Genomic DNA, 24,821 nt, shown 5'->3' on the forward strand with positions numbered 1-24,821 from the left:
ATTGGGAAATGAAACTGGTCAGGTGTCAGGTCTCTCTGTGAGAGAGCATTTTGGAGATAGTCATCACAATTCTATCTCCTTTACCATAGAGTTGGAGAGGGAAAGGAGCAGACAAGTCAGGAAAATGTTTAATTAGAGTAAGGGGAAATATGAAGCTATCAGACAGGAACTTGGAAGCATAAATTGGGAACAGATGTTCTCAGGGAAATGTACAGCAGAAATATGGCAAATGTTCAGGGGATATTTGTGTGGCGTTCTACATAGGTGCATTCCAATGAGACAGGGAAAGGATGGTTAGGCACAGGAACCATGGAGTACAAAGGCTGTTGAATATCAAGTCAAGAAGAAAAGAAAAGCTCACGAAAGGTTCAAATAACTAGGTAATGATAGGAATCTAGAAAATTATAAGGCTAGCAGGAAGGAACTTCAGAATGAAATTAGGAGAGCCAGAAGGGGCCATGAAAAGGCCTTGGTGGACAAGATTAACGAAAACCCCAAGGAATTCTACAAGTATGTGAAGAGCAAGAGGATAAGACATGAGAGAATAGGACCAAACAAGTGTGACAGTGGAAAAGTATGTATGGAACTGGAGGAGGTAGCGGTGGTACTTAATGAATACTTTGCTTCAGTATTCACTACGGAAAAGGAACTTGGTGATCGTAAGGATAACTTAACAGCCGACTGAAAAGCTTGAGCATGTAGACGTTAAGAAAGAGGATGTGCTGGAGCTTTTGACAAGCATCAAGTTGGATAAGTCACAGGGACTGGACGAGATATATCCCAAGTACTGTGGGAGGTGAGGGAGGAGATTGCTGAGCCTCTGGCAATGATTTTTGCATCATCAATGGGGACAAAAGAGGTTCTGGATGACTAGAGGGTTGCAAATGTTGTTCCCTTATTCAAGAAAGGGAGTAGAAATAGGCCAGGAAATTATAGACCAGTGAGTCTTACTTCAGTGGTTTGTAAGTTGATGGAGATGATCCTGAGGAACAAGATTTATGAACAGTTGGACAGGCATAATATGATTAGGAATAGTCAGCATGGCTTTGTCAAAGGCAGGTTGTGCCTTCCGAGCCTGACTGAATTTTTTTGATGATGTGACTAAACAGATAGATGAAGGTTGAGCAGTAGATATAGTGTACATGGATTTCAGCAAGGCATTTGATAAGGTACCCCATGCAAGGCTTATTGAGAAACTAAGGAGGCATAGGATCCAAGGGACATTGCTTTGTGGATCCAGAACTGGCCTGCCCACAGAAGGCAAAGAGTGGTTGTAGATGGGTCATATTCTGTGGGGGGATAGGCTAGTAAATTTGCTGTTGACACAAAGGTTGGGGGTGTTGTGGATAATGTGGAGATCTGTCAGAGGATACAGTGGGACATTGATAGGATGCAAAACTGGGCTGAGAAGTGGCAGATGGAGTTCAACCCAGATAAATGTGAGGTGGTTTATTTTGGTAGGTCAAATATGAAGGCATAATATAGTATTAACGGTAAGACTCTTGACAGTGTGCAGATCAGAGGGATCTTGGGGTACAAGTCCATAGGATACTCAAAGCTGCTGAGCAGGTTGACTGTGTGGTTAAGAAGGCAAACGATCTATTGGTGTTCATCAACCATGGGATTGAGTTCAAGAGCTGACAGGTAAAGTTACAGCTACAAAGGATCCTTGGAGTACTGTGCTCAGTTATGGTCCCCTCACTACAGAAACAATGTGGAAACTATAGAAAGGGTGCAGAGGAGATTTACAAGGATGTTCCTGGATTGAGGAGATGCCTTATGAGAATAGCTTGAGTGAACTCGGCCTTTTCTCCTTGGAGCGACGGAGGATGAGAGGTGACTTGATAGAGGTAAATAAGATGATGAGAGGCATTGATCATGTGGATAGTCAGAGGCTTTTTCCCAGGGCTGAAATGTTGCCACAACAGGGCACAGGTTTAAGGTGCTGCGGAGTAGGTACAAAGGAGAGGTCGGGGGTAGGTTTTTTACTCAGAGAGTGGTGAGTGCGTGAAATGGGCTGCCGGCAACGGTGGTGGAGGCGGATACAATAAGGTATTTTAACAGACTCTTCGATAGGTACATGGAGCTTAGGAAAATAGAGGGCTAACGGTAACTCCAGGTAATTTCTAAAGTAAGCATATGTTGGGCACAGTATCATGGGCCGAAGGGCCTTTATTGTGCTGTAGGTTTTTTATGTTACTATATTACTTCACTTCCCCTCCCCATCATCCACTGGTTCACCCACCTCCTTCCACTCCCCCACCCCCACCCTATTCTGGATTGTTTCCCCTTCCTTTCTCATCTTGAAGACACGTCCTGGCAGCAACATTTCCATGGATGCTGCCTGACCTGCTGAAAGTTCCTCCAGCATTTTGTGTGTGTTGCTTAAGCAGCTACGATGAGCTTGCTGTGCATTTTCACCACTTTTCCAGAAGATCTGCAGTATTCCAAGTGCTCTCACTTTATCTCTCCGTTCAAGTGGACCCTCCACAGTTCAATATTTTGCAGTGTCATATTAGAGCACTTTTTAAAAGCTAGTTCTTGTAAACCTGTGTCTGACTAATCTTCATGCTAATTATCATAATAACCTAAATGAGATCCTGAAGCTGTGAGAGAAATGATCTCATATTATTATAACAACCTCTACCCTAATCACGGCAATTATTTTCTCCGTGCAATAACAGTCTTGGATTCCAATGAATATTAGTGTGTCTCATTTTAATTTCACTTTGCTTTATACCTTCAGTACAGTTTGCTTATTTTAAGCAAAGTCAGAAATCTCAAAATCAGAAGTTCATTGTTAATGTCAAGGAGAAAGTATAGGAGAGTGAAGACACACACTCAATGTTTTCGAAACAGCTTCTTCCCCTCTATCAGATTTATGAGTGGTCCATGAACAAACCTTCACTTCTTGCAATACTATTTTGTGTCTTCCTCTCAATCATTGTAATTGTATTGGTATTGCATTGTTGGCTCCTCAAGGTTGTCGAATCTGGAAATGGTTAGAGGGGATGAGCTCCCACTACCTATTAGATGCTCTCACAGGTGTCTCAAATAGCCTCTGACAACCAAGTCCAGCCGCGGACTTTCACGTGTGGCTTAGCTACTAAGCCCAGCAGAACCGCTTCTTTCAGCAGGAGAAGGGGCAAAGGTGAGTTGCTGGCACCTTAAAACGAATCACGTCGAGCAGATGGGGCTCATCAGCTGAGGTTGGTGGTTCATCTAGGAGAAGGAAAACTCTGATTCAAACTGCTACTGCCTTGCAGCTTATACACACGCATGGGGAAGGCTTCAGGAGTAAAGTCCTAGGAAAAATCCAGAATTGAAGTCTCTAAAGCAGTCCTATGTTGATTTCAACGCTGACTGGAAACTCCTGCGACACCGCTGGTACAAAACTGTACGGGTCCCTGCCGTTTCTTCATCAGCTGCTGGAGAGGGGGAGCCTGCTGCTACTGCCCTGGCTTGTGTATCATGTAGACAGCTGAGATGGAGCACCACAGATATGGGCTCCAGCCCCCAGCGGGCCATGAACTCTCTCTCTCTGGACTCTGACCACAGATTTGATGCCCTGCGGGCTATAAGCTCCGGAGGCCCCAGCTCCGGGTCCGGCTCAGACCGGGATCCTGTGGCCGGGACCATCGGTGCTGCCGCGGGGTCCTGCCGCCCACCCTATTCCCCTGCTACCTCCTATTCTCTTTGTAACTCCCAGCCTTCCCTTCATCCCTTATCCCCTCTCCATCCCTCCGTCCCTCATCCTCCCCTCTGCCCGCTCTCCCTGAACATCCCAACACCCCTCCTCCTCCTGAGGCTTCCCACTCCTTACCCTCCCTTAACCCCAGTCCCAACCCTTGCCGTGTCTTCACCATCCCCCCTGACCTTCCCCTATCTGAGGCAGAACGCTCTGTCCTCAGTAAGGGCCTCACTTTTGTCCCCCTCCACCCCCACCTCAGCGAGTTCTATGCCCGCCATGATGCTGAGCTCTTCTTCCACCGCCTACGTCTCCGAGCCTACCACTTCAACAAGGCACTCTCTCCAAGGATCCCCCCAGTGATGATCCATTCTCCCGACTTCTACGCTCCTCCTCCTCCTGGACACCCCCATCGGGCCTTCTACCTGCTCTCGACCTTTTCATCTCTAACTGTCGCCGAGACATCAACCGTCTCAACTTCACCACCCCTCTTTCTTATTCTAACCTCACTCCCTCTGAACGCACTGCCCTCCACTCTCTCCGCACTAATCCCAACCTCACCATCAAACCTGCAGAGAAAGGTGGTGCCGTAGTAGTCTGGCGGACGGACCTCTACCTCACTGAGGCCAAACGGCAGCTCTCCGACACTTCCTCATGCTTACCCCACAAAAGAACATCAATTCACTGTCTCCCGCACCATCTCCACCCTCATCAACTCCGGACACCTTCCTCCCTCAGCCAAAAAACTCATAATTCCCACACCCCGCACAGCTCGGTTTTACCTCCTCCCCAAGATCCACAAGCCTGACTGTCCGAGCAGACCCATAGTTTCAGCCTGCTCCTGCCCCACCGAACTTGTGTCTGCCTACCTGGACTCCATTTTATCCCCCATAGTTCAGTCTCTCCCCACCTACATCCACGATACATCCCATGCCCATCACCTCTTCAATTACTTCCAATTCCTCGGCCCCGACTGCTTCATTTTTACCATGGATGTTCAATCCTTATACACCTCCATCCCACATCAAGAAGGCCTCAAAGCCCTCCGCCACTTCTTGGATAACAGACCCCACCAGTTCCCCAGCACCATCACACTTCTCCGGTTGGCGGAGCTTGTTCTAACTCTCAATAACTTCTCCTTTGGTTCTTCCCACTTTCCCCAGATCAAGGGTATAGCCATGGGCACTCGCATGGGCCCCAGCTATGCCTGCCTCTTTGTGGGTTATGTGGAACAGTCTATGCTCCAAACCTATACTGGCACCACTCCCCAACTTTTCCTCTGCTACATCGACGACTACATTGGTGCTGCTTCCTGCACCCATGCTGAGCTCGTCAATTTCATCAACTTTGCTTCTAACTTTCACCCAGCCCTTAAATTCACTTGGTCCATCTCGGACACTTCTCTCCCCTTTCTTGATCTCTGGGTCTCCATCTCCGGAAACAGACTATCCACTGACATCTTCTACAAACCCACTGACTCCCATAACTATCTTGACTATACCTCTTCCCACCCTGCCCAATGCAAAAATGCCATTCCCTATACCCAGTTCCTCCGTCTCCGCCGCATCTGCTCCCAGGATGAGGCTTTCCGTTCCAGGACTTCTCAAATGTCCTCTTTCATGATTGTGGTTTCCCTTCTGGCGTCATCAAAGATGCCCTCACTCGCATCTCCTCCACTTCCCGCACTTCAGCCCTTAACCCATCCTCCCGTCACCACAACATGGACAGGGTTCCCCTTGTCCTCACCTACCGCCCCACCAGCCTCCGGATCCAACACATTATCCTCCGCAACTTCTGCCACGTTCAACAGGACCCCACCACCAAGCACATCTTTCCCTCCCTATCCCTCTCAGCTTTTCACAGGGATCGTTCCCTCTGCGACTACCTGGTCCACACGTCCCTCCCCACAGAACTCCCACCTGGCACTTATCCCTGCAAGCGCAAATGCTACGCCTGTCCCCACACCTCCCCCCTTACCACCATTCCGGGCCCCAGACAGTCCTTCCAGGTGAGGCAACACTTCACCTGCGAGTCTGCTGGAGTCGTCTATTGCATCCGGTGCTCCCGGCGCGGCCTCCTCTACATCGGCGAGACCCGACGCAGATTGGGGGACCGCTTTGTCGAGCACCTACGGAGCGTCCGTCACAATAGACAGGACCTCCCGGTTGCCACCCACTTCAACTCTGCCTCTCATTCCCATCTAGATATGTCCATACATGGCCTCCTCTACTGCCATGATGAAGCCAAACTCAGGTTGGAGGAGCAACACCTCATCTACCATCTGGATAGCCTCCAGCCTGGTGGTATGAACATTGAATTCTCCAATTTCCGGTAATTCCCTCTCCCTCCCCCTCCCCCTATCCCAGGCCCCTCTCTGCCTCTCTCCCCTTTCAACTTTCTGCTTCTTTATCTCTACAGTTTTTTCATGCTTATCCCCTCCCCCTCCCCCTTTATCTTGCCTCTGATTGGTTTTTCAGCTGGCGCCTCTAGGCCCTACCCCCTCCCCTATCTCTATTACTGGGCTTCGACCCTCTCTTACCCCCCACTCCTGATGAAGGGTCATGGCCCGAAATGTTGGCTACTCTTTTCTCACGGATGCTGCCTGGCCTGCTGAGTTCTTCCAGCGTTGTGTACGTATTCTTTGATCCACAGCATCTGCAGTTGTATTTTTGTGAGATGGAGCATCCATGGTTGATCTCGAGCAATGGAGGCCTTCACTGTACTGTTGCCACAGAACAGCAGATTTCCCAATAGACGTCAGTGAAAATAAACCTGATTCTGATTCAACCTACTCTCCCTTTCAAATCACTACCTTCCCTATGTCGTTGTGCTTTCAGCTTTGAATGTATTCAATTTTCCTTTTCCCCCAAAATTTCTTATTTATATTCCTATTCAGTGTCTTATCCACTAGTATTTATTCTCAAAGGTATCAGTTCTAAACAATTTCCTCCCAGAAGTTTCACATCTCGCCTGGATTTGTCGCTTCAAAGGCTAGCATTTGTCTCGTTGCCGCACTTCCCTTTTAGACGGCAGTACCGTGCCCCACGGGCTTAATGAATAATTATACTCTGATGTTTCCTCTGCCGTTCAGGCCAGCAGTGTGCCTCCATAGTGACGAGCTGCTGAAGTTTTTTTTAAATACTTGATCTCAGGAAAGACAAAAGCTACAGTACAGTTAAACACAAGAGATTCTGTAGATCTTGCAAATCTAGAGTAACACGCACAAAATGTTGGATGAACTCAGCAGGTCTGGCAACGTCGATGGAGAGGAATAAACAGTCGAAGTTTCAAGCCAATACTTTGCACTGGGCCCGAATCATCGACAATTTATTCCTTTCCATAGATGCTATCCGACCAGCTGAGTTCCTCCAACATTTTCTATGTGTCACCAGTCTGAGTAATGTCTAACCTGAATTGAATTGACTTTATTACTAACATCCTTCACATACATGAGGAGTAAAAATCTTTACATTATGACCCCATCTAAATGTGCAATGTGCAACTTAAAGTAATTTGTAATAAATAGTATGTACAACAGGACAGTCAATATAGCATAGAAATACAATTGTACCAGCATGGATTCAACAGTCTGATGGCCTGGTGGAAGAAGCTGTCCTGGAGCCTATTGGTCCTGGCTTTTATGCTGCAGTACCATTTCCCGGATGGTAGCAGCTGGAACAGTTTGTGGTTGGGGTGACTTAGGTCCCCAATGATCCTTTGGGCCCTTTTTACACATCTGTCTCTGTTAATGTCCTGAATAGTTCACATCTACAGAGCCAGTACGTACAGACCACGTGAGATCTTCGGTGATGTTTATGCTGAGGAACCTAACACAGTTCACCCTCTCAACCCAGATCTATCGATGTCAATAAGGGTTAGCCTGTCTCCATTCCACTTGTAGAGGAATGTCCTACCACACATTGATTCCTCTAGCTTCTGATAATTTCTCCCCCTTCTCTCATTTTCCATTCCCCTTTCTGGCTCCCCTTTTACAGTTTCTCTTCTCCTCACCTGCCCATCACCTCCCTTTGGTTCCCCACCTCCTTCCTTTTCTCCCACAGTCCACTCTCCTCCCCTATCAGATCTTTTCTTCTTCAGCCCTTTACCTCTTCCACCTATCACCTCACAGCTTCTTACTTCATCCCCCTCCTTCACCCACCCACCCACCTTCCCCCTCACCTGGCCTCGTCTGTCACCTGCCAGCATGTACTTCCCCTCCCTTGGCCTTTGTATTCTGGCTTCTGTGCCCCCTTCCTTTCCAGTCCTGATGAAAGGTCTGAACTGGAAACATCAACTGTTTATTCCCCTCCATAGATGCTGCCTGACCTGTTGCATTCAGTGTGTGTTGCTCTGGATTTCCAGCATCTGCAGAATCTCCTGTGCTTATTGATTAGTCTGTTTTTCATTTATATTCAGTGGCCACTTTATTTGCTTCCTCTGATGCCTGATAAAGTGGCAATTGGGTGTCTGTTCATGGTCTTCTGCTGCTGTAGCCCATCCACTTCATGGTTGGATGGATTGTGTGTTCAGGGAAGCTCTTCTGCACATCACTGTAGTAACACATGGTTATTTGTGTTAGTGTCACCTTCCTGTCAGCTTGAACCAGTCTGGCCATTCTCCTCTGACCTCTCTCATTAACAAGGTGTTTCACCCACAGAAATGCCGCTCGCTGGATTTTTTTTTTTTGTTTTTTACACCATTCTCTGTAAACTCCAGAGATTGTTGGGTGAAAATTCCAAGTGATCAGCAGTTTCTGAGATACGCAAACCGCCCCGTCTGGCACCAACAATTATTCTGTGGTCAGAGTCACTTAGATCACATTTCCTCCCCATTCTGATGTTTGGTCTGAAAAAGACTGAAACTCCTGACCATGTCTGCATGCTTTTATGCATTGAGTTGCTGCCACATGCATTTCCCATCCATTTTCAGCCTGATAAATGGATCTTGGTATCACATTAACTCCGTATGCTTCTTTGAAAAGCCACTGAGCGATCCTCATCTGATTAGATATTTGCGTTCATCGGCAGGTGTATAGGTGCACCTAATAAAGTGGCCATCGAGAGTATCTGTTGTGATTACATTTTAGGCGGTTACACATTTGATAAGAGGCTTTTCTTCCTTTTCCTGACGTGCCGACAATAACCACCATCTGTCTGATTTCACAACGTCAGGCTGCACCAAAGTCTCAAAGAAAAGTTATGTTTGAGTTGAATAGTTTAATGACCTCCCTTCCTATAACATTTCTTTATCCTGCTGAATATGGACTCTACCTAAGGAAATAATTATGGCAATCAAACTTTACAATCCAACAATATTACTGTATAATTCAAAACACCGGGTAATTTACTGTCCTTTTTCAGAAGTTAAGACAGATGAATGGTTCTTGGCATCACATTAACTCTATCTGCTTCTTTGAAATGCTGCTGACAGCAATCTTCAACAGTCCAATTTTGGTCACAGATAATAAGACCATAAGACATAGGAGCAGAATTAAGCCATTTGGCCCAATGACTCTGCTCCACCATTTCACCATGACTGATCCCGGATCCCATTTAACCTCATACACCTGCCCTCTCATCATATCCCTTGATGCCACATCAGATCAGGAACCTATCAACTTCTGCTTTGAACCTTCCAACGGACCTGGCAGATCATTCCCCAGATTCATCAGTCTGGCTAAAAAAATCCTCCTTACTCCTGTTCTAAAAGGTTGCCTCTTAACTTTGAGGCTGTGCCCTCTAGTTCTGGATACTCCCACCATTGAAACATCTTCTCCACATCCACCTTATCTAGTCCTTTCAACATTCGGTAGGTTCAATGAGATCCCCCCCACATTCTTCTAAATTCCAGTGAGAACAGGCCCAAAGCTGCCAAACATTCGTCATGTTAACCCATTCATTCCCAGAATCATCCTCGTGAATCTCCTCTGGGCTCTCTCCAATGACAATACATCCTTTGAGATAAGGGGCCGGAAGCTGTTGACAATACTCCAGTATGGACTGACTAGTGTCTTATAAAGCTTCAGCAACATCTCCTTGCTTTTATATTCTATTCCCTTTGAAATAAAAACCAACATTGCATTTGCCTTCTTTACCACAGACTCAACCTGTGAATGAACCTTCTGGGAGTCTGCACAAGGACTCCTAAGTCCCTCTGCACCTCTGGTGCTTGAATTTTCTCCCCATTTAGATAATAGTCTGCACTTCTGTTTCTTTTACCAAAATGCATTGTCATGCATTTCCCAACCCTATTCCATCTGCCCATTCTTCCATTTTGTCTAAGTCCTGCTGCAATCGCATTGCTTCCTCAGCACTACCTCCACCTCCTCCTACCTTTGTATCATCCATAAACCTTGCCACAAAGCCGTCAATCCCATTATCCAAATCACTGACAAGCAATGTGAAAAGCAGCAGTCCTAATACTGATACCTGAGGAACACCACTAGTCACTGGCAGCCAACCAGAAAAGGCCTCCTTTACTCCCACTCACTGCCTCCTGGCTGTCAGTCATTCTACTATCCATGCCAGTATCTTTCCTTTATCTTGTTAAGTAGCCTAATGTGAAGCACCCTATCAAATGCCTTCTGAAAATCCCAGTAAGTGGCACCCACTGACTTTCCTTTAGAATCAATTCTAACTGATTTGTGAGGCAAGGTTTCCTTTCACAGAAAACTTTCTGACTTGAATCATTTCATCATTTAGATCTCTCTATCCCTTCATGCCCTGACTAATGAAGAATCTATCAACCTCTCCCTTAAATATATGTAAAAACTTTGCCTCCACTTCTGCCTGTGGCAACAAATTCCACAGATTCACCACCCTCTGGCTAAAGAAATTCCTTCTCATCTCTGTTCTAAAAGGACACCCTTCTATTCTGAGGCTGTGTCCTCTGGCCCGAGACTCTCCCACCGTAGGAAACATCCTCTCCACAGTCACTCTATCACCACTCAATAGATTTCAATGAGGTTACCCCTCCTTCTTCCTAATTCTAAGAATCTTTTATAAAATGATACAGTCAAGGTCATCTTAAGGGTCTAGTTACGCCATAGGATTTATCAGGACTTTTCACCTGCACTCGACCCAGTCAGTCTTTGGAAAAGTGATCCATCTTCTGCCACCTGAGTGAGATGCCAGTATTAGATTGGATTTCTTTGCATAACGTAGCAATCAATCATCTTTCCTCTGAAAAGTGATAGCCTCGTGTCAAAAAAGCAATGCCCTTTGTATCACACACTAAATGCTGGAAGAAATCAGCAGGCTGCACAGCATCTAGAGAAAAGAGTAAACAGCCAACTCTTGGGCCCAGACCCTTCCTCAGGACTGAAGAGAAAAAGATGAGGAGTCAGTGTTAGAAGATGGGGGGAGGGGAGGAAGGAATTTCTTTGACTAAAAGAGTCACATAGTCATAGAAAAGTACAGCACCGAAGCAGGGCCTTAGACATTGAAATTGAGCTTTCATGAACCACTTATGCTGGCAGCTCATCCCACACTCTCACCACCCTCTGAATGAAGAAATTTCCCCTCATGATCTTCTTAAACTTTTCACCTTTCACACTTAACCCATGACCTCTAGTTGTAGTCCCACCCAAGCTCAGCATTCCCAAATTTGTAGTTAAATTCCAGTGCCATTCTATTAGGAGTCTCTGTACATCACCCCTGTGGAATTGTGGGCTTTCTCTCAGTGTGCCAGTTTCCTCCCATAGTCCAAAGATACACTGGGGAGGGGGGCGGGAGGTCTGAATTAAAGAGCTAGAAAGCTGATCTGTGAAAGAGACACAGGGCTGGAGAAGGGGCAGTCCGATAGGACTGTGCTGGATTGGGTGTTGTGCAATGATCCGGAGGTGATAAGAGAGCTTAAGGTTAAGGAACCCTTGGGGAACAGTGATCTCAATATGATTGAGTTCACTTTGAATTTTGAGAAGGAGAAATTAAATTCCAATGCGTCGGTATTTCAGTGGAATAAAGGAAATTACAATTGCATGAGAGGGGAACTGGCCAAGGTTCACTGAAAAGAGACACTAGCAGGAAGGACAGCAGAGCAGCAATGTCTGGAATTTCTGCAAAAAATGAGGGAGGTGCAAAACAGATAAATTCCAAATAAGAAGAAATTTTCGAATGGAAGAAGGACACTACCGTGAAGTCAGAGCCAAAGTAAAAGCAAAAGAGGAGGCATATAAGGAAGCCAGAGCTAATGGGAAGATAGAGGAATGGGGAGCTTATAAAAGCTTGCAGAAGGAAACTAAGAAGGTCATTAGGAAGGAAAAGATGAATTATGGAAGGAAGCTGGCGACTACTATCAAACAAGGTACTAAAAGCTTTTTTATATACATATTAAAGATAAAAGAGAGTTGAAGGTAGATATAGAACCACCAGAAAATGACACTGGAGATATTGTAATGAGAGACAGAGAGATGGCAGAGGAACTGAATGCGTATTTTGCATCAGTCTTCACAGTGGAAAACATCTGCTGTATACCGGACATTGAAGAGTGGCAGGGAAGTGAAGATTGTGCAGTGAAAATTACGACTGAGAAGGTGCTGAGTAAACTTAATGGTCTGAGAGTGGATAAATCTCCTGGACCTGATGGAATGCACCCTCGGGTTCTGAAGGAAGTAGCGAGAGAGATTGCAGAGGCATTAACAATGACCTTTCAGGAATCGATAAATTCTGGCATTGTACCAGATGACTGGAAAATTGCAAATGTTACTCCGCTATTTAAGAAGGCTGGGAGGCAGCAGAAAGGAAACTATAGACCTGTTAGCCTGATGTCAGTGGTTGGGAAGTTGTTGGAATCCATTGTTAGAGATGAGATTACTGAGTACCTCGAGGCACATGACAAGATAGGCCAAAGCCAGCATGGTTTCCTGAAAGGAAAATACTGTCTGTCTAACTTACTGCAATTTTTTGAGGAAATTACAAGCAGGATAAACAAAGGAGATGCAGTAGATGTTGTGTACTTGGATTTTCAGAAGGCCTTTGACAAGGTGACGCACATGAGGCTGCTTAGCAAGATACGAACTCATGGAATTACAGGGGAGTTACTAGCATGGGTGCTGTATTGGCTGATTAGCAGAAAACAAAGAGTGGGAATAAAGGGATCCTATTCTGATGGGCTGCCAGTTAGCCACAGGGGTCGGTGTTGGGACCGCTGCTTTTTACAATGTTAGTCAATGATTTGGACGATGGGATTAATGGATTTGTGGCTAAGTATGCTGATGATACAAAGATGGGTGGAGGAGCGGGTAGTGTTGAGGAAACAGAGAGCCTGCAGAGAGACTGAGATAGTTTAGGGGAATGGGCAAAGAAGTGGCAAATGAAATACAATGTTGGAAAGTGTATGGTCATGCACTTTGGTGAAAGAAATAAATGGACAGACTATTATTTAGATGGGGAGAGAATTCAAAATGCAGATATGCAAAGGGACTTGAGAGTCTTTGTGCCAGATACCCTGAAGGTTAACCTTCAGGTTGAGTCAGTGGTAAAGAAGGTGAATGCAATGTTGGATATAAAATATAAGAGCAGAGATGTGATGTTGAGGTTCTATAAGGCACTTGTGAGACCATACTTGGAGTATTGTGTGCAGTTTTGACTCCTTATTTTAGAAAGGATATACTGATATTGGAGAGGGTTCAGAGAAGATTCATGAGAATGATTCCAGAAATGAAAGGGTTATCGTATGAGGAACATCTGGCAGCTCTTGGGCTGTATTCCCTGGAGTTCAGGAGAATGAGGGGGGATCTCATAGAAACATTTCAAATGTTAAAAGACCTGAACAGATTAGATATGGCATAATTATTCCCCATGGTAGGGGATTCTAGGACAAGAGGGCACAACTTCAGGATTGAAGGACGTCTATTTAGAACAGAGATGTGGAGAAATTACTTTAGTCAGAGGTGGTAAATCTATGGAATTTGTTGCCACGAGCATCTGTGGAAGCCAAGTAATAAGGCAGAGACAGATAGGTTCTTGATTAGCCAGGGCAACAAATGGCATGGGGAGAAGGCAGGGGAGTGGGGATGACTGGAAGAACTGTGATAGCCCATGAGTGAATGGTAGAGCAGACTTAATGGGCTGAATGGCCTACTTCTGCTCCTATATCTTATGGTATTATGGACAGAAGACTATGGAACAAAGAAGAGGAGTTAAGAGAACCAGAGGGAAGCGATGGGCAGGCAAGGTGAGAAAGGGCAATGGGAATGGGGAGTGGTGAAGGGTGGGGGGCTTACCAGAAGATCGAGAAGTCGTTCATTCCATCAGATTGAAGGTGACCCAGATGAAATATAAGGTGTTGCTCCTCCCATCTGAGTGTGGCTCATTGTGACAGTTGAGGAGGCCATGGACTGACATGTCGGAATGGGAATAGGAAGTGGAGCTGTTCAAACTGAGGAAAGATTATACCGATTCTTGGTTACAACAAATAAATCAATGCATTGAACACAGGACAGTACAGCACAGCAGCAGGACCTCTGCCCCACAACAATAAAATTAGTGATCAAATGGCCAACTAAACTAATCTCTTCTGCCTACACAATGTCCACATCCTTCAATTTTCCTCACATTCACATGCCAATATAAATGTCTCTTATGTTCCTTATCTAAAAGTTCCTTATGTACCTGCCTCTACCATCACCTTACAGAGCACATTCCAGGCCAATCTGTGTACAAAATAACCTTGACTCTCACATCTCATAAGAACATAAGAAAGAGGAACAGGAGTCAGCCATTTGGCCCATCGAGCCTGCCCCACCATTCAATAAAATCATGGCTGATCTCCACCTACCTTCCTTTTCCCCACAACTCGTACTTCCCCTACTATGAAAACATCTATCCAACCCTTTCTTAAATATATTTACTGAGGTACCCTCCATTTCTTCCCTGGGCAGAAAATTCCACAGTTTCACCACTCTCTGGGAAAAGCAGTTCCTCCTCAACTCCATCCTAAACTTACTGCCCCAAATCTTGAGACTATGTCCCCTCGTTCTAGTCTTGCCTACCAGTGGAAACAACTTTCCTGCCTCAATCTTATCTACCCCTTTCGTAATTTTATCTGTTTTGAAATTACTCCCTCTCACCATTAATTCATGCCCTCTGGTTTTGGGCATTTCAAACCTGGGGAAAATATACAGGCTGTCTGCACTATCTGTGCCTCTCATAATCTGATAAACCTCTCTCAGATCTCCCCTCAGCCTCAGCCACTCCAGAAAAAACAACTCAAGTTTGTCGAACCTCTCATGATAGCACATGCAACCTTTCCAAAGCCTTGACGTATCTCCTATAGTGGGGTGAAGGGGAATTTTGGAATTGATAATTAATTTTATTTGTTTGTCTCTTTGTTTATTTATTTATTTAGTTGCAGTGCAGAATAGGCCTTTCTGGCCCTTTGAGCCATGTGGCCCAGCAACCCCTAATAGACAGACAGACAGACAGACATACTTTATTGATCCCAAGGGAAATTGAGTTTTGTTACAGTTGCACCAACCAAGAATAGTGAAGAAATATAGCAATATAAAACCATAAATAATTAAATAATAATAAGTAAATTATTCCAAGTGGAAATAAGTCCAGGACCAGCCTATTGGCTCAGGGTGTCTGACACTCCAAGGGAGAAGTTGTAAAGTTTGATGGCCACAGGCAGGAATGACTTCCTATGACGCTCAGTGTTACATCTCGGTGGAATGTACTCCTGTGCCTAACCAGTACATTATGGAGTGGATGGGCGACATTGTCCAAGATGGCATGCAACTTGGACAGCATCCTCTTTTCAGACACCACCGTCAGAGAAACCCTACCCTACTCACAGGACAATTTACAACAACCAATTAACCGAGCAACTGGTACATCTTTGGACTGTGGGAGGAAACCAGAGTACCCGGAGGAAACCCATGCAGTCACAGGGAGAATGTACAAATGCCTTGCAGACAAAGGTGGGAACTGAACCTGGGTCGTTGGTACTGTAAAGCAGTGTACTAACCACTCAGCTACGATGCTGCCCCCATAAGGTCTTGGTCTTGTGACCATCTGGACAAGAAAAATTTCTGAGTTGTACTCTTTGATAATAAATGAGCCTTTGAACTTCACTCACTCTAACATTAAACTGTTTTCATAACCTATGGACTCACTCCTAAGTATTCTTTATCTCATCTTCACAGTATTTATTTGTTTTTTTCCCTTTCTTTTAGTATTTGCACAGTTTGTTTGTTTTTTTTTTGCACATTGGTTGTTGTCTGTCCTGTTGCTTATGGTCTTTCATTGATTCTGTTGTGTTTCTATTGTTATGCCGTTGGCCCCCTCCTTTGTGAAAATCGCAAGAACTCTAGTTAAGGGGGGGGTCAACTGACCCAAGAGAGAGAGACGTGCGGAAGACCACGTTCTCCCAAGAAGCAGAATAAAAGTGACTTTGACTATTGTCTCATGGAGACCACGTGAAAGGCCCTCGGGCAGGGTGGGCTGGTTGAGAGAGAGATCGCAATACCTGCAACCTGATTGACACCTGCGATCCCGTGAAGAAGTATAAAGGAGTGTCTGAGGGGAGGACCCTCAGACGCACCCAGATGCACCAAGGAAAACACACGAAGGAGAAACGCTAGAAATCCTGCGACAGCGTTTTAATAGCTACAGCCAGTGGTGGGGTTCGTGTGCGTCCTTCCCTTGCCTGGGATTGATGACTTCACCACGGAAGACGGCCTAGCTACAGGGGAAGCCACAGATGAGAGTCCATTCCCCCAACGAGACTTCCGACTACCTCCTACAGGTTGGAAAACCTGTCGGGTAAATGCTTCATGTTCTCTGTCTTTCTAACAAAAGTGCACCAACGCGACACTTCCGCCGGCAACTAAGTGAAACTGCCGTGATCTAAAAGACTTTTAGATATCCAGCGAACGATATAAAATCTACATTACCCCTTGACGACGAGCGAGCTTGTGTTTTGAATGATTATTATTACACCGGTGTTTTAGATTGAGTTTTGACGATCTGAATGTTTTGTATTAACCATACGTTTGTGCCCTTGTTGAATAAAACGTTTGAAAATAGTAGCATCCGACTCAGCTGATCCATCTATCTTTGCTGGTAAGTTACCTGGTTACGGGGTTTTCGTAACACTATGTATTTACTGTGATTGCCCACAAGAAAATGAATTCAGGATTTGATAATAAATTAATGTTGACGTTAATTTTACTGTCCTGAATTTAAAGACTTCACAACTGGCAGCCATATTTTCTCCTTCAGTTGTTTCTTAAATTCCTTCACTAAACAGCACCTCTTTCCTCTTTTAAGACATTGCTTACATCTGCACCTTTGACCCTGTGTAGCTTGTTGTCAAGCATCATTTGATAAACCTGTTGTTAAATATTTTGTTTTCCAAAGTGAGCCAGTGTAGAAATGAACATTGTTGGTGAAAATGAAAAGATGGCAAATATTCTGCATGGTAACTGTGTCAAAGTACTCATGAAGGACAACATGAACAAGATGTCATCCCTTGAAAAGAGCAGCAAGCCAAGGGGCACATTCTTGATGTACATGAGAATGAGGTCCCAGACAAGCTGAAAGTCTCAAAGAAAGAATCCCAATGATAGAAAATATGGAGTAAAGACAGATAAAAGAAGTTGAGATACAGAACACCAAGATTAAAATTGAAAAGCAAATTGGACTGAGTAAAGGAGAGGGCATACACTCAGTGGCCACTTTATTAGGTACCATATGACCATGACCTTAAGACTATAAGATGTAGGAGCAGAATTAAGGCATTTGACCCATCAAGTCTGCTCTGCTATTTCATCACTGCTGATGCAATTTTTCTCTCAGATCCAGCTTGCTGCTTACACATTTATCCCTTCATGCCCTGACCAATCAAAAATCTATCAACCTCTGCCTTAAATATACATAAAGACTTGGTCTCCAAAGCTGCCTGTGGCAAAGAATTACACAGATTCACCACTCTCTGGCTAAGGAAATTCCTCCTCATCTCTGTTCTAAGAGGACACCCTCCACTCTGAGGCTGTGTCCCCTGATCTTGGAGTCTCCCACCACAGGAAACATCCTCTGCACATCCACTCTATCAAGGCCTTTCACCATTCGATAGATTTCAATGAGGTCACCCCTTATCTTTCTGAATTCGAGTGAATACAGGCCTAGAGCCATACAACACTCCTCAAATGACAAGCTATTCAATCCTGGAGTCATTTTCATGAACCTCCTCTGAACCCTCTCCAGTTTCAGCACATCTTTTCTAAGATAAGGGATCAAAACTGCTCACAATTCCTCAACTGAGATGCTTTTTAAGCTTCAACATTACATCCTTACTTTTATAACTTACTTGAAATAAATGCTAACATTGCATTTTGCCTTCCTCACCACAGACTCAACCTGCAAGTTAACCTTTAGGGAATCCTGCACAAGGACTCTTAAGTCCCTTTGCACCTCAGTTTTTTTTCATTTTCTCTCCATTGAGAAAAAAGTCAACCTTTTCATTTCTTCTACCAAAGTGCATGATCATGCACTTTCCAACACTATATTTCATCTGCCATTTCTCTGCCCATTCTCCTAATCTGTCTAAGTCCTCTGCAGTCTCTCTGCTTCTTCAAAACCACCTGCCCCTCTGCCTATCTCCATATCACCTGCAAACTTTGCAACAAAGCCATCAATTCCATCATCAAAATCACTGACATATAAAGTAAAAAGGATTGGTCCCAACACAGATACCTGTGGAAAACCACTAAACACCAGCAGCCAACCAGAAAAGGCTCCCTTTATTCACACTCTTTGTCTCCTGCCAATCAACCCCTGCTTTACCCATCCTACGATCTTTCCTGTAATCCATGGGCTCATAGTTTGTTAAGCAGCCTCATGTGTGGCAGCTTGTCAGAGGTCTTCTGAAAATCCAAAGTACGCAACACCAACTGAACTCCTTTGTCTACCCTGCTTGTTACTTCTCCAAAGAATTCCAGCTGATTTGTCAGGCAAGATTTTCCCTTGAGGAAGCCATGCTGACTATGACCTATTTAATCACGTGCCTCCAAGTACCCTGAAACCACATCCTTGATAATCAACACCAACATCTTCCCAGCCACTGAAGTCAGATTAACTGGCATAGGCCAGTTTCCTTTCTTCTGCCTCTCAAAGAGTGAATGACATTCACAATTTTCCATTCTTCTGGAACCATTCCAGAATCTAGTAATTCTTGAAAGATCATTACTAATGCCTCCACAATCTCTTCAGCTACCTCTTCCAGAACTCTGGGGTGTTCACCATCTGGTCCAGGCGACTTATCTAACTTCAGACCTTTCAGCTTCCCAATAACCTTCTCTCTAGTTGTGGTAACTTCACACACTTCATGACCCCTGACACCTGGAGCTTCCACCGTACTGCTAGTGTCTTCCACAGTGAAGACTAATGCAAAATACTTGTTCAGTTTGATCAGCATTTTGTTGTCCACCTTTGCTACATCTCCAGCATCGTTTTCCAGTGATCCAATGTCCACTCTCACCTCTCTTATACATTTTATATCTCTGAAGAAACTTTTGGTATCTTCTTTAATATTATTGGCTAGCTTAGTTTCATATTCCATCTTTACCATCTTCATGACTTTATTATTGCTTTATGTTGGTTTATAAAAGCTTTTCAAAGTTTAAAAAAATGTTTTTATAAGTCTATAAAAGATCACTCACCCCTTAGGGTTATTTTACCTTAAGCTCTCTGATCAATTCTGGTTCATTGCACAACACACAATCCAGCATAACTGATCCTCTAGGGGACTCAAACATGAGCTGCTTTAAAAAGCCTCCTCATCGGCACTCTAGAAACTCCTCCACCTGTAATCTAGCACCAACCTGGTTTTTCCAAAGTACCAAACCCCTAAGACTATTAAAACATTGCCCTTTTGGCATGCATTTTCTATCTTCTGTTGTAATTTGTAGGTTACATTCTTACTAATATTTGGGGCTTGGTGCACATCTCCCATCTGGATCTTTTTACCCTTGCAGTTCCTTAGCTCTATCCGCAATGATTCATCACCTTCCGACCCTACGTCACCTTTTTCTAATGATTTGAATTAATTTTTTACCAACAGGGCAATGCTGCCCCCTCTGCCTTCCTGCCTATCCTTTTGATACAATGTTTTCCCTTGGACGTTACACTCCCAGCAACAATATTTCAGCCATGATTCAGTGATGGCTAAGACATCATATCTGCCAATCTGTAACTGTGCTGCAAGTTCGTCTACCTTATACTGTATACTGTACACACTTCCAAATACAACACCTTCAGTCCTGTATTCACCTTTTACGTTGCAACTTATCCTGTTGACTACAATTTTGCCCTGTCAACAGCCTCTCCTCACTACACATTGCCTCTGTTTGGAAACCAGCTACCTCATCTTCAGCACTGTTATCTCTCTTTCCTATGGTACATCTTGCATTGAAGTATAGGCAGCTCAGAATTGTCACACCACGCTCAACCTTTTGTTTCCTGACTTTATCTGAGGTCTTACCAACATCTGCCTCCACAGCCTCTCCTCTAACTGCACTGGCACTCTGGCTCCCATCCCCCTGCAACTCTAGTTTAAACCCCACCATGCAGCATTAACAAACCTTCCCGTTAACCTTCCCTCTCCAGTTCAGGTGCAAATTGTCCTTTCTCCACAGGTCCCACCTTCCCTGGAAAAGAGCTCAACCATGCAGAAATATTATGCCCTCTGTCCTAAACCAACTCCTTAGCCACATATTAAACTGTATAATCTTCCTAGTTCTAGCCTCATTAGCACATGACATGGGTAGCAATCCTGAGATCACAACCCTGGAGGTCCTGCCATTTAACTTAGCACCTAACTCCCTGAACTCCCTATGCAGAAACTTGGCACTCATCTACCATTTCATTGGTACATACATGGACTGTTCACCCTCCCTCTTAAGAATGTTGAGGACTCGATCAGAGATATTCTGAACACTGGCACCCAGGAGGCAAGATACCATCCTGGAAGCTTGTTCTCGCCCACAGACCCTCCCGTCTATTCTCCTAACTAACGAGTCCCCTATCACCACAGTGTGCCTTTCTCCTCACTTTCCTTTTGAGCCATGGAGGCAGACTCAATGCCAGAGACACAACCTCTGTGACTTTTCTCTGTTAGGTCGTCCCCCCTGACAGCATCAGAAGTGATATACCTGTTGTTGAGGGGGATGGCCACTGGGGTACTCTGCACAGGCATCTTTCCCCTTCCTGACTGTCACACAGTTTCCTGCGTCCTGCACCTTGGATGTAACTACCACTATATATCCTCTCTATCATCTCCTCAGCCTCCGGAACGATCCAGTGTTCACCCACTTCCAGCTCCAACTCCTTAATGCATTTTATTAGGAGTTGCATCCGGATGCACTTCTCACAGTTGTAGTCATCAGGGACACTGGAGATCTCCCTGCCTACCCACATCCCACAAGAGGAGTATTCCACTATCCTACCTGTCACCTCTACTGTCCTAACTGAGTAGATATAAAGAAGAGAAGGAAAAACACTTTAGCTTTTCTTTCCTTTGCTTTCTCTAAGGCCCTCTTTGATGAAGCCTTGAAGAGCTAAAACGTCAAGATCACCACTGTGACTACGCTCACTCTAACGACGGCTGCTGCACTTACCCCTGCCTTTCTCTATTTTGCTCTTACTAATCAATCCCAAATGCCGATTGATCACTGGTCGAAGCATTTCCTGCTGCCGCAACCCACTGCTACTCTTTTACCCTCGGGCATTGGACCTAAGAGAAGTCTCCTCCTCTCCAAACTTTGGATTGGCCGCTGGTCAGGTATACCAGAACACCTGCTCATTAATGCAAATACCTAATCAGCCAATCATGTGGCTGCAACTCAATGCATAAAATCATGCAGACATGGCCATGAGGTTCAGTTGTTGTGCAGACCAAACATCTGAATAGGGAAGGAATGTGATCGAAGTGACTTCCACTGTGGAATGATTGTCGGTGCCAGACAGGGTGGTCTGAGTATCTCAGGAACTGCTGATGTCCTGGGATTTTCACAAACAACAAGTTCTACAGTTTACAGCAAATGGTGTGAAAAACAATGAAAACAATCCAGTGAGTAGCAGTTCTGTGGGTGAAAAGGTCAGAGAAGAATGGCCAGACTGGTTCAAGCTGACAGAAAGGCGACATTTACAACAGTGGTGTGCAGAAGAGCATCTCTGAAAGCACAACATGTCGAACCTTGAAGTGGATGGGCTACAGCAGCAGAAGACCAGGAATATACACTCTCCGGCCACTGTATTAGGTACAGCAGATCCCAAATAAAGTGGCCACTGTGTGTAGAAAGGGTACACAGCCATTATCCTTTATGCCTAATACTAGAGGACATGCATTTAAGCTGAAAATGAAAAGGTTCAGAACCATTTCTGCTGACAGGAGAAAGGGTAAAGGCAGCAAAAACCAGTCACTTCAGGCCAGTGGGGCTCATCAGCTGTGGTTAGCAGCTCATCTAGGAGAAGGAAAACTCTGATCTCAAACCTCTGCTGCTTTGCAGCTATGCCCACTCACGGGGAAGGCTTCGGGAGTGAACCCCAAGGGAAAAATCCCAAGCTGGAGTCCCTACAATGGTCCTACATTGAGTTCAATGCTGAGTGGCAACTCCTGCGACATTACTGGTACCAAATTGTTTTGGTCTCTGCCGTTCCTTTGGGATCATCAGATGCATGGAGAGGGGGAGTTTGCTACATGGGGCAACAGCCTGCTCGCTGTATCATACTGCCCAGGCTTGTGTATCTAGACAGCTAGAACGCAATATCACCGGTCAATTCTGACTGATGGAGGCCTCAGACAGACAGGAAAGGTTCAAAGGTTCAAGGAGATGTGTGGAACAGAACATAGAACATAGTACAGGCCTTTGAGCTGCTGTGACTGTGATCGAAGTCACTGGAGAGAGACTGAACCTGGTGAATACCGAAGTCTTTATTCAGCAAAACAAATACACAGCATACTCTCGACACTCTTGGAAGAGGAGGCCCTTTTGACCCAATATTACGTGACATTTTTATATTCTAAAGATCAAAGGTAATGGCAGGACAATCCTATAGTTACACTGTATCTACAAAGTAGCCTTTGAATTACATATAATTTTCAGACTCCTTCTTCACATCCACATTCCAGACACCCAAAATAAATGTTAATCAGCACTGACTCTGGGCTGCACTTACAGACATCTCGGGTCAATGGTGTGTTTCGTGGTTTCAATTGACTCCAGTCTGCAGCTCCAAGAACAGTACTGTTCAGGGCTGCATTTTAAACTCAATCTACAATCCGCGTTCGGGTCTGAAGATTGGTTGCTGTTGTACTTAATATTTGAAATATACCATAATTCCAGAATATGCCCATGTTGTGTCATCCTTTTAACCTCACTTAAGATCAATCTAAGCCTTCTCTCCTATATATGTGCCATTTTTCTATCATCCATCTTAGAGTATCTTAAATGCTCCTAGTGTATCTGGCTTTACCACTACCCCAGCAGTACAGTCCATGTACCCACCACTCTATTTGAAAAGAAAACTTAACTCTGACATCTTCCCTGTACTTTCCTCCAATTATCTTAAAGTTATGCCCCCTCATATTGGCTATTTCCATCCTGGGAAAAAAATTCTTGCTGTCCACTTGATCTATGCCTCCTATCATCTTGTACACCTCTATCAAATCACCCCTCATCCTCCTTCACTCTGAAGAGAAAAGCCCCAGTCACTCAGCCTATCCTCATTGGACAAGTTGTCCAATCCAGGCAGCATCCTGGTAACTCTTCTCTGCAATCTCCGTAAATCTTCCCTAACCAGTCAGTAGTACATATTGAAGAATCCTGAGGAAGGGTCTCGGCCCAAAATGTCGTCTGCTTACTCTTTCCCATAGATCCCATAGATGATGCCTGACCTGCTGAGTTCCTCCAGTATTTTGCGTGTGTTGCTCTGAATTCCCAGCACCTGCGGATTTTCTTGTGTTTAGAATTGTACATGTTTGCTTGTTTGTTTGTTCATTTATTTAGAAATACAGAACGGAACAGGCCCTTCCGGTCCAACGAGCTGTGCCACCAGCAGTCCACAGATCTAAATATGGGAAAATTTACAATGACCAATTAGCCTATGAACTGGTACCCCTTTGGACTGTGAGAGGAAACCGTAGTACATGGAGAAAACCCACGTAGTCCACGGGGAGGATGTACAAATTTCTTACCTGGAACCGAACTCCCAGCTCCTCAAGCTGTACTAGCATCGCACTAGCCACTATACTACCGTGGGGCCTGAATATTCTGAACTATTTGCGTGTGTCAGTTGATCCATTATTGCTGGCATTCTGGAGACCCACAAATTCGAAAGCACCAGAGAAGAGGAAATTACTTTTCTCCTTCAAAAAATAAGTTAACGAGTGGACGGAGCCAAAGTTACCCAAAGACATCCCATGAATAAACCAGAATGTGTATCCTGGCTCCAGCCCAGAACCTCTACCACTTGATATTGTTTTTATTCAAAATCTGAAACATAGCTCTTTTCTTTTCCAGCATATTAAAATATGTTAATGCTTCAAGTGTCTTCCCCAACAGGAAGTGAAAGGCTGGATTTATTTCCCTCTGCCTAAGGCTTCAGAGGGCAACGCTACAAACACACCTGTTGTCGACCACTATCAGATTACAGTCTGATGCACATGCTGTGGATTATCGTGGGGTACTCAGAATAGAGTGGAGATTCAAACCAGATTCTTTATATTAGGGTGATTTACGGCTCGTTAAGCACAGTTGTTCACCAACTGAGTTGCGGATATGCAGAGTTATGATTGTTTTACGGACACACAAGAGACTGCACATGTTGGAATCTGAAACAACAAAAGACAAGCTGAAGGAACTTGGCAATTGGGCACCTGGGAAGGGAATTGGGGGAGGGTTGGGGGGGGGGTGGTACTGTGGCGTAGCAGTCAGCACGATGCTATTACAAACCATTGGAGTTCGGAGTTCAATTCCCGCGTTCTCGGTGAGGGCATTCATCCCCACGTCCTCCTCACGGATACACAGGTTTTCTCCAGGTGTTCTGGTTTTCTCCCACAGTCCAACTAAGCAAGGGTTGCTGGGTTAATTGGTCATTATGAATTGTCCCGTGATTAGGCTGGGGTTAAA

The sequence above is a fragment of the Hemitrygon akajei genome, chromosome 9 (genome assembly GCF_048418815.1).
Source record: "Hemitrygon akajei chromosome 9, sHemAka1.3, whole genome shotgun sequence".
NCBI lineage: Eukaryota > Metazoa > Chordata > Chondrichthyes > Myliobatiformes > Dasyatidae > Hemitrygon > Hemitrygon akajei.